The 14,663-nt window shown below is 38.4% G+C and overlaps 2 pseudogenes; both read left to right on the forward strand.

Moving 5' to 3' along the window:
* The first annotated feature begins 5,982 nt into the window (after positions 1-5,982).
* On the forward strand, positions 5,983-12,028 carry LOC114637031 (annotated as a pseudogene).
* On the forward strand, positions 9,401-10,318 carry LOC114637032 (annotated as a pseudogene).
* Positions 12,029-14,663: the final 2,635 nt, after the last annotated feature.

Below are 14,663 nucleotides of genomic sequence, written 5' to 3' on the forward strand. Positions count from 1 at the left end.
AAATAGTTTTATTGACACATAATAATTTTATGTATTTTTAGTGGATACAATGTCTTATTTCAATGCACATAAGCAATGCACAATGTTAGATCTGTGAAACTGGCATATTAATCTAAAACATTTATCATTTCTTTATGTTGAAACAATTCCCTCTCTAGTTTTAATTGTCGTCAATCTGAGTTACCATGCTGAACTATAGAACATTAGAAGTAATTCCTTCTGGTTAATTGCACCCTTCCCATCTCTTCCCCTTCCCATTCTTTCCAGCTGTTGGCAATTACAATTCTCTTCTCCACTTCCATATGGTAAGCCTTTTCGTCTTGAATATGAGTGAGAGCATGTGGTATTTGCTTTCTCTACCTAGATGATCTTGTTTAAATAATGTCCTCAAGTTCCATTTTTGTTGTTACAGCTTCCATTCTTGTTATGGCAGAATTATATCCTGTTGTATATATGAAACACAGTTTCTCCATCTATTTATCTCTCAATAGATGATATTTATCTATTGAGATATACATCTATCTCTCAATCTCAGATTGTATATCTTTGCTGTTGGGGGTAGTTTTACAATAAACATAAGCATGTAGTTATATCTTTTACTTTGGAGATCTGTGGAGTGGAATTGCTAAATCACCTGATACATTTTTAATGCTTATGCCTTACTATTTTCTACAATGGCTATACTGATTTACATTTCAACCAACAGTATGTGAAAATTCATTTTCTTTTTACGTCTGACACATTTATTTATATTTTGATGTCATTCATTCTAACTGGGTGAATCTAAGTCTGCATTTCCATCTGCACTTTCATTCTCAACCAAATATGTCCAATAGAACATTGAGTTTTCAAATTTCTCTGGCACATCTAAGGAAATATTTAAATTTATTTAGTTATAATTAAACTCCAGTACTCTCATATGGCTAAGACCTATCATCAATAGGCTAGCTTCATACTGCCCCTTTACAAACCTATTATTAATACTTTCCAACACAAAATTGCTTGTTTGTGCTCATAAGTGACAAACATGAAATGGCTTTACTAACTCCAACCATACATAGATCATTAGTCAAGTATGATCCACTTTCTCCTGACCATGGACATTCCTCAGAATCTATCACAATAGTGAACTCAGCTTTCATGGGTAATAATGTAGACTCTTCATTTGAGAAAACATTATCTACTATGGACTGCAGAGCAAAATAGCTAAGAGAATCAATAGATTTAGGAAAAAGAGATGTCCTTACAGATGCTATCTCATATAGCCTCTTGAATTTAGGTAGCACAGCTTCCCTTTCCTCACTGACAGTTGTGATGTCATCACATTATTTTTTTCACATGACACTCCCATTCCTTGATGTTTTCCTCGAAAGGCCTGATTCTAGTCCTTATGGTGCCCTAGCTGTTATTTTTTTCCCCTAAAGGTAAATAGAGACTTTTTTTTCATGTTAAATATATCACTGAAGAAGACCTCAGCAATGGCTCATCAAAGGCTCATGAGTTGTTATTTCTTACAAATATATAAAAAAAATCTGTTCATATAATTATCTGACTAGAGTTTTATTTTGATCACTGTTGGTATCCTAAATAAACCACATGAGCATCAACCTACTGGTCCTCTAGACATTTCAGAGTTTTATTAGTCAAGTATTCCCTACTTGATTTCTCACTAACTTTTAACTTTTAGGGATGAGCTACCATCTTCCTTGCCTTCTCTTTTTTTGTTTGTTTGTTTTTTTGTTTGTTTTGATTTTTTGGTTTTTTTGTTTTTTGTTTTGTCTGTAAAATTTCTGCTTACATTTCGTGAGACAGATCCAATGTCATTTGCCTTTATCAGTTTCTTTGATTCTGCTCTGAACACAGTCATCATCCGAGCAAGTGAGGCTTCCCTACTCTGTGATCTACTAATTTCTTTTTGTAATGGTCACAAAGCATTTGATTCAAACCTGCATGAGAACATTTAACTCATTCTGCTGCAGTACATTGCTTCCAAACCTATCTCTGTTGAAAGCTTGTAACTCATCAGCAGCAGTAAGATAAGTTATAGCTGTCTTTCTTTAGCATATTCAAACTATGATTAATATCAAGAGATAAATATTCAGTGAATGGACAAAAGCATGAACTACTGAGCTACACAAGATCAGAATGTGTGGCAGAGCAAATCCATGTTCCTGACAGACAAGCCCAAGGTCAGGAAGAAAAGAACCTATTCTTTGGGCAACCTAACTTTTTCTCTTCTAAACAGAATAACCAAGGATGGAATCACTCTTCATTGTTTATTGACACCTCTATTGAAATTAAGTCATTTTAATGTTATCTTCACATTTGCTTTTCCCCAACCCCAGAGCCACCCATCCACACTGTTCTGAAACACTTGGCTTATTTTTACTCTGTCCCAATTGTTTCTCTTTCTATAGCATTGGAATTTCATTGTTAACCCTGCTCTAGTTTCTCCTGACCTCCTGACTGCTCATTGTTAGATGTCAGGAGGACTCTGCTGACAGCTGGGCCCCAGCAGGACAGGTCTGGCATCCCAAAGATACCTCTAAAAATGCTGGAATACTCAATAGTCAAGCTTGATATTGCCACCCCCAGCTCTCTTTCTTTAGGCCTGATAGTGTCTGTGAGATTAGCATGGCTGGTATAGACATAACAGGAGCAGACAGTTGCATGTTTACACTCTGTGCACGCTTCTTCTCAGTCATACTTATGTACTGCTAACCTCTGAGTCACCAAATCTTAACTTGGGGCCATTGTTACCCACTCTGTAAACTGTCACTATACATTATCTAATGATAGAAACTGTATGATAGACTCTTTCAATCACCTTAAATTCTGGGTATGCTTCTGCTATAACACAGGCCCCACAGTTTCTCTATGAGACTTTGTGTTATATAGCAACCTACAAGCCTAGATCAGTGCATGGTACAAGTTAATCAGTGTATCAGCTATGTACCAAGTAGATATTAGCAAAAATTACTTTTCCAAGTTTAACTTAGTTTGATATTCATAATGCTTATTGCAGAAGTGTTTTCCTCCAGTGGCATGAATATCAACATCAAGCTATAAGCCATCCTCACACTCAGGGGATGAACATTTCCATCAAGTAGGATGTTTTCATGCTTGCTCCTTTCCTGTCTTTATCCTATCATTTATATCTTTCAGTAAGGAACTCATGATCATTTTTATTTGATTGAAAAAGTTCCCAGTAAGACAGATTTAGTTAATAAATAGGTCTTGTTATTAAACAACTCATTATAAAGTTCTCAAAGGCATTAAAATGTGTCTGTATAAGACCATCAGTCAGGATTTAGCTCTAAACTTGTGACCCTAATGTTGACCTCATTTCATGCTCTTTGTTCCAGTCTATTTTCACAAAACCCTATGTGTCTGATGTAGAGTTAAGTTTAGAGAAAAATAAAGTACAAGAAGCACTTATTCTTTTCGATTGGAAATAAGAGAGATGAGGAATGTTCTATGATTATTTTGCTCCAGGCCCAGGCAAAAAGGATTGCATGTCTTAGTTCCTCCTGCATATTCATGTTGACTTAAGGAGGCAGTTAAACAACTAGTTGGTAATTCTTCAGTAATTTATTCTTTGAGAAAGGCTTGCTGTCTCATTTGGGATTTGCAGGATTGAATGTTGAGCTTTTATTCTCACTTTTGAATTCTACTCAGAGGTAACAGACAATCTGTTGGCTCCTTAGGCAAAAAGAGTAGGTAGGTTTTTGGTTTTTTTGTGTGTTTTTTTGTTATTTGTTTTACTTTTAAAAGATAAATAGCAGTTAAATACCATGGGAAACACAGGAAATGAATTCTATCATGAGCTATGAGCTACTTTTTTTTTTGGTTTTGCCTTATCTGTAACTTCAGTCTTAAGCTGTAGCCTTCTTCCCAAGCATTCTCCATTCCTACCATTGTGTATTATAGATTAGTGTGATTCTTTTAACATACATATATAATTTTATTATACTGGAGGTATGTGCGTATAATGTGTGTATGTGACCATGGGCATGGACAAGCTATAGCATCCATATAGAGGTCACATGATAACTTCCAAGAGTGATCCTGTCCTTTGACCATGAATTTGGGGATCTAACTCATGTCCTGATTTTACATGCTGAGCAATCTCATTGGCTCCAAGATATACTTTCAATAAGTCTCAATTGATCACTTGAATAACCTCTGAATTGAAAAGCTAAAAATGTATGCTCTTAAAAAGGGGAAAGAGAATAGGAGAGAAATTGATTTCTGTTATTTCATACCTAAGAAAATTACTCCAATGGCTGAGCATATTTTTAGAAAAATAAAAGATTACATTAAATTCACTTGGGGAACAAATCTAGATTATCAATCTGATTTATATTGATTGAGTTTTATCTTTACAGTAATTTTGTCTTGCTATGAGATCTGGAAGGAAATCATCAGAGATTAGCTAGTCTTGTTTTAGGAGATACAATGTAAGTAAGCCTTGGGCAGGAAGCTTGTTGCCAATGCTTCCTCTAAACAATGACAGTACCCATTAATATAAATCCTCAAGTATATTTGATTTGCATTGTTGAATTCAAATCTGTGATTGTACTTATATAAATAAATGATTATCAGATCACTAAACAAATAAATGGGAACAAATAGTCAAATATTTTATAGAGAAGAATCTGAGTAAACTATGTGAATAGTATGTCCTCAAGAAGGCAGACAGTAAATGGAGCTTAACTTACTTAATTCCTTTAGGGTGAACTATGAAGAATGGCATCCTTTGAAAGAAAGCAAGAAGGTATATATAGGAAGGTTTAGAGGGAGAAAAGAAATTATGTACTTATAATCTTGAAAGTAAATTTTTTTTTAAAAAAAGGATACATTATAGAAGGCAAAGATGTTCACAGAAGGAAACATTATTTCAGTCAGGTAGTGTAGATTAATATTAATAATAGTAAGGCCTGATAAATCACTATATCAACTTATACTTGATATGACAAAAATGACACTTTCTTAAAAAAATCCTCAATTTGATCTTAGGATAATATCAGAGAAATTTTTATTAAGGAACATTACACAAAATTCCTAACCAGTACTCTATCAAAGTAACAACAACAGCACCAGCAACAGAAAAAGGTTGGAAAAGTTTGGAAAGTTTAAAACTCATTTCAGACAAGAGGAGCTGGAGCTTTTTACATGATTACCAAATATAATATAGCAACTTGGAAAGGATTCTCAAATAAAAAAAATAGTTAAAACCAATAAATCCAATAAACTCTCAACTTTGGTTAATCATGAAGTATCAACAAATGTATAATAAATATATAATACCATCAATAGAGATTCAGAATTTATGACAAATATATAATGCTATTATAAGATGTTAACAAAGGGAAAAATCGATACTGGGAATATGGGTACTTTCTATAGTATTTTGAAAATATTTCATCAAATCTAAAACTTGTAAAATTAAATGATGATTTTAAAAGTTTAAGAAAGGTAAATGGTGAATAAAAATTATGAGTAACCCAAGGACCATGTACTAAGATGGAAGAGATATGCTTTGGACATATCACTTCTAAATGCTATGAGATGAGAGTATCCATTGTGTTGTAAAAGAGGAAAGACATGAAGTTATAAGACAAAGACTGAAGTCAGGCTCAAAAATCACTTTCTAGATGTTAAGTTTAGACATCTTGACTTTAATACTCATCTCCAAAAGAAGGAGCACTTTCTTCATATTACTGACATCAGAGGAGAGGTTGGGGCCACAACTGCTGTTCTTGGAAGGCAGGGCATGTCCTGCTGTTAAGGGATTCACACCAATTACACCAGTGTCTGAGATAATGTCTAGGAGATTACTTCAATTCATACGGGTTAGTTTATTAGTAAGCTGCACAGATTTTAACACCTTCTAGGTGGTCAATAAACATTTTGGGCCATCTGTTTCTGCCTGGGCTCCATCCCCTCCGCGACCCAAAGCACCTGAGCAGGAGACAGACCATGGGCATGTTGAGCAGCCTGGCCACCAAGCTGGGCATCCCACAGTCCAGCAAGGCCAGGATGAAAAGGCTCCCGAAAAAGAGCCAGAACACGGGAGATCTTTCCATCTTCTGAGATCTTCTTTGATTTCTTTCTTCAGAGACTTGAAGTTCTTGTCATACAGATCTTTCACTTGCTTGGTTAGATTCACACCAAGGTATTTTTTATATTATTTGTGACTATTGTGAAGGGTGTCACTTCTCTAATTTCTTTCCCAGCCTGTTTATCCTTTGAGTAGAGGAAGGCTACTGATTTGTTTGAATTAAGTTTATATCTAGTCACTTTGCTGAAGCTGTTTATCAGGTTTAGGAGTTCTCCGGTGGAAGTTTTGTGGTCACTTAAGTATACTATCATATCATCTGCAAATAGTGATATCTTTTACTTCTTCCTTTCCTATTTGTATCCCTTTGACTTCCTTTTGTTGTTTAATTGCTCTGGTTAGGACTTCCAGTACTATATTGAATAGGTAGGGAGAGAGTGAGCAGCCTTGTCTAGTCCCTGATCTTAGTGGTATTACATCAAGTTTCTCTCCATCTAGTTTGATGTTGGCTACTGACTTGCTGAATACTGCTTTTCCTATGTTCAGGTATGGGCCTCGAATTCCTGATCTTTCCAGGACTTTCACCATGAAGGGGTGTTGAATTTTGTCAAATGCTTTCTCAGCATTTAGTGAGATGATCATGTGGGTTTTTTTCTTTGAGTTTGTTTATATAGTGGATTACATTGATGGATTTCCTTATATTGAACCATCCCTGAATTCCTGGGATAAAGCCTACTTGATCATGATGGATGATTGTTTGATGTATTCTTGGATTTGGTTTGTGAGAATTTTATTGAGTATTTTTGCATCGATATTCATAAGGGAGATTAGCCTGAAGTTCTCTTTCTTTGTTTTGTCTTTGTGTGGTTTAGGCATGATTGTAATTGTGACTTCATAAATGAATTGGGTAGTGTTCCTTCTGTTTCTATTTTGTGAAATAGTTTAAAGAGAATTGGTATTAGGTCTTCCTTGAAGGTCTGACAGAATTTTGCACTAAAACCATCTGACCCTGAGCTTTTTTTTTTTTTTTTTTTTTTTTGGTGGAGAGACTTTTAATGACTGCTGCTATTTCTTTAGGAGTAATGGAACTCTTTAGATGGTTTATCTGCTCCTGATTTAACTTTGATACCAGGTATCTGTCTAGAAAATTGTTGATTTCATCCAGATTTTCCAGTTTTGTTGATTATAGGCTTTTGTAGTAGTTTTGACCTCAGGCTGTACTACAGAGCAATAAAAACTGCATGGTATTGGTACAGAGACAGGCAGGAAGATCAATGGAATAGAATTGAAGACCCAGAAATGAACCCACATTAATGGTCACTTGAGCTTTGACAAAGTAGTTAAAACCATCGAGTGGAAAAAAAAGGGTATTTTCAACAAATGGTGCTGGTTCAATTGGAGGTCAGCATGTAGAAGAAGTCAAATCGATCCAGTCTTATCTCCTTGTACAAAGCTCAAGTCCAAGTGGATAAAGGACCTTCACATTAAACCAGATACACTGAAACTACTAAAAGAGAAAGTGGGGAAGAGCCTAGAACACATGGGCACAGGGGAAAAGTTCCTGAACAGAATACCAATGGATTATGCTCTAAGATCAAGAATTGTCAAATGGAACCTCATAAAAATTGCAAAGCTTCTGTAAGGCAAAGGATACTGTCAATAGGACAAAATGCAACCAACAGATTGGGAAAAGATCTTTACCAATCCTACATCTGATAGAGGGCTAATATCCAAAATTTACAAAGAACTCAAGAAATTAAACTCCAGATAATCAAATAACCATATTAAAAATGGGGTACAGAGCTAAACAAAGAATTCTCAACTGAGGAAATTTGAATGGCTGAGAAGCACCTAAAGAAATGTTCAACATCCTTAGTCATCAGGGAAATGCAAATCAAAAAACAACCCTGAGATTCCATCTCACACCAGCCAGAATGGCTAAGATAAAAAACTCAGGTGATAGCAGATGCTGTCGAGGATATGGAGAAAGAGGAGCACTCCTCCATTGATGGTGGAATTGCAAGCTGATATAACCACTCTGGAAAACAGTCTGGTGTTTCCTCAGAAAATTGGACCTAGCATTACCTGAGGACCCAGCTATACAACTCCTGGGCATATACCCAAAAGATGCTCCAACCTATAACAAGGACACATGATCCACTATGTTCATAGCAGCTTTATTTATAATAGCCAGCAGCTGGAAAGAACCCAGATGTCTTTCAACAGAGGAATGGATACAGAAAATGTGGTATATTTACACAATGGAGTACTACTCAGCTATTAAAAACAATGAATTCATGAAATTCTTAGACAAATGGATGGAACTAGAAAATATCATCCTGAGTGAGGTAATCCAATTACAAAAGAACACACAGAGTATGCACTCACTGATAAGTGGATATTAGCCCCAAAGCTCGCAATACCCCAGATATAACTCAGAGACCACATGAAGCTTATGAAGAAGGAAGACCAAAGTATGTGTGCTTCAGTCCTTCTTAGAAGGAGTAACAAAATACTCATGGGAGCAAATACGGAGACAAAGTGTGGGACAGAAACTGAAGGAGGGGCCATCTGGAGACTGCCCTACCTGGGTATCCATCCCATGTGCAGCCAACAAAGGCAGATGCTTTTGTGGATGCCAGGAAGTTCATGCTGACAGGAGCCTGATATACCTGTCTCCTTAGAGGCTTTGTCAGAGCCTGATATATAGAGAGGCAGATGCTTGCAGCTAACCATTGAACTGATCACAGATTCCAATGGAGGAGTTAGAGAGAAAACTGAAGGAGCTGAAGGGGTTTGCAGCCCCATGAGAGCAACAATACCAACCAACCAGAGCTCCCAGAGTCTAAACCACCAGTCTGAGAGCACATAGGGAGGGACCCATGGTTCCAGCTGTCTATGTAAGGGAGGACAGGCTTGTCGGGCATAAGTGGGAGAGGAGGTTCTTGGTCATTTGAAGGCTGGATACCTGGGTGTGGGGGAATTCGAGAGGGGAGGTGGGAGTGGGTGGATGGGTGGGGGCACACCCTCATAGAAGCAAGAGGAGGGGGCATGGGATTGGGGGTTGGGGAGGATGGGGAAAGGGGATAACATCTGAAATATAAGTAAATAAAATATATATAAAGAGAGCCAGAATGAGAAGTACCTGCGGCTGTGCTCAGCAGGTAAGGGTGTGTTTGAAAATGCTTTTTATCTGTGATGAAATTGCTGGTCTTGAAGAAAAATGTCTTATAAGCAAAAAAAGAAAGAAGAGATTTCCTTTCTCTAGGCTGGTTCTGGCCCAGCTGCACCTGCGTGTGGTCATGGCTTCCTGGCTCCCTGCTGTTCGGTAGCAGCAGCATGAGTGGCACGCGGGAAGTGGGCTGAGTGGCCGCAGAGCTGGTCCTGGGCGCCAGCACCTGCTACTATATCTACCGGCTGACTCGAGGACCATGGCGAGGCGGGCACCGGCTGCATCCTTCGCGGTCTGCAGAAGACCTAACCGATGGCTCCTATGATGATATCTTAAATGCGGAACAGCTTGAGAAACTTCTGTACCTGCTGGAGTCAACCAACAATCCTGTAATTACTGAAAAAGCCTTGATCATCTTAGGAAATAATGCAGCCTTTTCCACAAACCAAGCCATTATTCGTGAACTGGGTGGTATCCCAATTGTTGGAAACAAAATCAACTCCCTGAACCAAAGTATTAAAGAGAAAGCTTTAAATGCACTAAATAAACTGAGCGTGAATGTTGAAAATCAGACTAAGATAAAGATGTACGTCTGTCGAGTCTGTGAGGACGTGCTTGTCGATTCCCTGAACTCTGCGGTGCAGCTGGCTAGACTGAGGCTGCTGACAAACATGACGGTCACCAATGACTACCAGTACCTGCTCCGCAGCTACATCACTGGCCTGTTGCATCTGCTGTCTGTCAGAAACGGAAGCACCAAGGTTCAGGTTTTGAAGCTGCTTTTGAACTTGTCTGAGAATCCAGCCATGACAGAACTACTGAGTGTCCAAGTGGATTCTTCATTCCTTTCCCTGTATGACGGCCAAATGGCAAATGAGATTCTTCTTCGGCCTCTTACGATGTTTCAGAATATAAACAATTGCCTCAAAGTGGAAGGCCGGTTAGCTAATCAGCTTCCTTTTGCTGAAGGGTCATTGTTTTTCCTGTTGTATGGAGAAGAATGAGCCCAGAAAATGAAAGCTTTGGCTTGTCATCATGATGTGGATGTGAAAGAGAAGGCTTTAGCAATAAAGCCAACGTTCTGATTGTTGCTCCTGTTTTACCAGAGAATCAAAGAGTAATGCAGTCTTACATCAGCACGCCAGAACTTACAACTTCCTATAAAGGGATCTTTCAGCTGATGGAGTTAAACAGTAAACGTCAGTGCGAGCAGCTCTAATCCAACATGATGCTCAAAATGTTAGATTTCAGAGTAGTTCAGATTTGGGGTTTGGGGACTGAGTATAGTCTGGAACCTTCAGAGGATGTGAATCACTTCTGGGGCAAACGTCTAGTTACAATCGTGGACAGATTGGCCATGTTCTTCGGGATTATTTTGAAGGATTCTACTACTATTAAATGACTATGAGGGGTTGCACTGAAGACACTTACTGAGGTGTGTAATGGTTTCCTGATGTAACAGTGGCCTTTCTCTGTGCAATCCTCACTTCTGGGAGAGACTTGCAGTTGCTCATGAGACAGTGTTAGGTGCTGAGTTGAAGACTGGAACTTCAAGGGCCTTGTTCCTCAAAGCAGCAAATACTGTAAGCTCCAGTCCACCCCCAAACCCCACCGTACTGCTTGCAAGTCTGAATTGATTGTGAGACTCTGCCCACAGCATTTTTGATCAGAAGAAATGAGGAAAAGGGATAGCATCTGAAGTGTAAATAAATAAAATATCCAATAAAAAATTGAGGGAAATAATAAAAACAAACAAACGAGCAAAAAAAAAAAAAAAAAAAGAAAGAAAGAAGATACTTGCTGAAGAAGCTCCTCAAGATTCATGCTCTAACTGAAGGGGAACCAGAGGCTGCTGCTCCTTCTCACAGCTCCAGTTTGCTCCTGGCTTATTGTGTCGCCAGCTCTGTGGGAACTATCCAGAGAGCTGGGCCCAACACTAGGACTGAGGAACCATTTGTGAAGAAATCCAAGAAGGAGAAGAAAGAAAAGGGCAAAGAGAACAGCAAACTGGAAATTCTGAAGGAAATATCCAGGAAAAAGAAAATGGAGGGAGGTGCTTGAAAGCTGGTTCAGCTCATCACCCTGGATCCTTCAGGACAGCCTGTGTTCCCCATCGGACTAGGGGGCCTGACAGTATATAGCTTGGGGGAGATCCTCACCAACCGACCTGGCTTCCATGATGAGAATGTCATCTATCCTGTGGGCTACTGCAGTACCCGAGTGTGTGCCAGCATGAAGTGCCCAGACCACAAGTGTCTGTATACCTGTCAGATCAAGGATAGTGGTGTACAGCCTCAGTTTGAAATTGTTCCCGGAGATGACCCCCAGAATACCATCGTTGGCTCCTCTGCTGATGCCTGTTATGAAGAACTGCTCAGGTCCATCAGTGTCACAATGGGGAAACTGATGCCTAACCCACTTTCACGCGGTGCTGACTTCTTTGGATTTTCTCATCCAATCATACACAACCTGATTCAGAACTGTCCAGAATCTCAAAACTGTGTCAATTACCAGTGAGTGAAATTTGATCCGTGCAAACCCAGGAAGGGGCAGCTCTCTAAGGAACTCCCAGAGAGCTATGCAACTTTGAGCCTTGAAGCCTTTCAGACACAGAGGTTTGATGACAACCATGATGATTCCGTTCTGCCAGGCTCCATGGACTTACCGGAGCTTCAGCATGAAGCTTTTGTGTCATCTTACCAGCCAGAGTTCCTGACACATGAACCCTTGGTTGAACTGACCTGCAGCTCCTGAAGTCTCCATCCCAATGTATCCCAATGAAGTCCTCAGATTGAACAGGAAAGGGGTGGAGTCCACTTCCTTTTCCTCATCATGAGTTTTAAACTAAAACTCACTCTGTGGAAGAAGGCAGCAGCTGAGAAACTGGATAGATACAGTTTCATCATGGATGTTCCTGTGATAACAATGCACCCCGGGGTAAACCTCAGTTGCTTTTATTTTTAGTAATAAATATATCTTGGCAGTTAAAAAAATAAACATTCTGGAAGCATAAATAGATTTCAAGGTTAAATTTCACTTTAATTCAAATAAGTTTCTCAACACTGAAATACTTTGTCTTACTATTTGTTTTATTCTCATAGCAATTCTGAAGAATAGAAGATGGATAAGACTAGTGGCATCTTAAACCATCAGCCTCGAGCTTTGCTTGGCACATGTCTGTACTTTCCTCATTTAATGACAGAGTTCATTGTATGGACTGGTCAAACCAATATGCACCACTCCATAAAAATATTAGTATTTTTCTTCCTCAAATATTTGCATATAACAGGACAAATGTAGAATGTGGGTAGATGGGATTGCCACCTTTTTCCTGTAAACCATCCTTTTGGAAAGTGTTGCTCAGGATTATGTTCTTATTTCATTCGTCTCCAGTCACTACAGTATCACCATGATCTGGGCTGTTACAACATAATGCCTCAGGCTGTGGTATTTTTACACAGCATGCATTTGCAGCTGGGAAGTCCATTATTACAACACCAACAAATCCATTGACTTCTAAGGATTTTCTTTTTTCAATAATGTGTCTTGTATCCTCATTTGGTAGAAGAATATGAGACTCCTTCAAGCTTCTTTGAGGAGAAGTGAGCACCACTCATGAGGACTTGCCTTCATGGTCTAACAACCTCCAAAAATTATCTGCTAATACTATCTCATTGTGAATCAAGTTCTGACATATGAAATTGAGAGGACGCAAGCATCCAGACAGCAGAGGCATCAATCATCTCATTGGGTAGCTTATATGTAATCCCTGATGTTATTTCTCTGGACTGACATCAAGTACCACAAGGATCTTGTGAACCTACCATATAAAGAATTAAGGTAAATTTTGATTAAAATCAACCCCAATGAAGAGAAACAGCCATTATAAACAAGTGTTCTCATAGGTCACAGGAAAATACTCCTAAATATTTAACCAAATGTCCCATTTTTGGTACTTAGAAAGGAGGACTGCAATACCATAAGAAAAAAATTGTTTTTTCTGCTTTGGACTACTCTTTTCTGTGAAGGCTAGTGATAGCTTATTTACTTGATTTTTCACTCCTCCTTTAACTCATAGGCATATCACATTTTCAAAGTAAGCTATGCTCAGTTATACAAAGAGTAAGAAACGTAATAAATACTACATGTTTACCAACTAATGCATGATGCAGATTTTATTGACTAACTTAGGAACATAATATGAGTCTATTCCTTCATCTTTGAGGACTAGTGGTTGCTGGATCACACAGGAGGGTTTGGAATGTCATTCTTCTGATTAGATGATACTGCTATGTGTCTACAACTGTTGCTTCATTTGTTTTCTTGCTTTGTGCTCTTGGAAAAATACACTATATTTTGTTTCTGTTTTTCATTTGTAAAGATAATAATCTTTCTTATGTAACTTTTTATGAGAATTACAAGTGATATGTGTTTAGATTAACACGTACACATGGTGGTTGTTCTATCTCCTCTCCTTCTTGCCATCCCTTCTTCATTTCCATTGGTTAAGACTAGTGGGAAAAAGTACCAATTAGGAAGGCAGAGGACCATACACAAATTGAAAATGCTTGTTCTGTTAGATGCTTTTTAGTTTTCAGTTTGTTCTGAAGATCAAGATCTCTCATTCCTGTACCCATGTATTTTATCTGGTATTATCCTTCATCTCCTTTTAGCTCATATTAGTAACTCTAATATGCTTCTTTTTTTTTTTTAACAAGAGGAGGGGAGAGAATCTGTGTATGTATGTGTACATGTTTTGATGCCTTTAATAAGAACAAAAAGAAAAACCAGTGACACTAAGTCCCCTCGCAAGTAGAATAAATCAAACAAAGAACAGAACTAATTAGACCGAAGATAGATTGGAAGGAATCATTGTCCCAGATAATCGACTTAAGACCCAGGATGGCAATGTAGGTTTTCCAGGTTTATTCTCAATATTAATAACTATATTACTTCAGGGATTTTTTGTTCCACAGCCCCTTGTTTGATATAAAATTGAACCAGTGTGCACCGGGATATAGTCTATGAGGACATCTTTTCTCTCTGCCAGAGAAGGCCAGTCTGTTCAAGAGGTTCTTATAAAAATAGAGACTTCTCTTCATCATAGCAGGCCCCTCAGGCTGATTTTAACTCCCTCCCTATAGGTTCGAGATACCTACACCACTGGCCTGCACAGCATCTTTTGGCACTATGAAAATAGCCAGTGGGAAGAAAATTTTTAGTCAGCCCCAGCTTGATTTCTCTATGTCCTGCAACCAAAGTGTGTTGTTCCTTCAACAATAGGGTCTTACCATCTGGCTCTGGTAAGCAACCAAGAGCAATGGTGATAGCCTGTGCTGTTTGTGGTGTAGAGCTCTTTGGCCTCATTGACCATTAACAAGTAGAGAGGTATCCCACTTGACATAGGTTTTAAAGATTCTGTTAAGGATT

This window comes from Grammomys surdaster, unplaced genomic scaffold, assembly GCF_004785775.1.
Source record: "Grammomys surdaster isolate TR1022 unplaced genomic scaffold, NIH_TR_1.0 125125, whole genome shotgun sequence".
In the NCBI taxonomy this organism is placed as follows: domain Eukaryota; kingdom Metazoa; phylum Chordata; class Mammalia; order Rodentia; family Muridae; genus Grammomys; species Grammomys surdaster.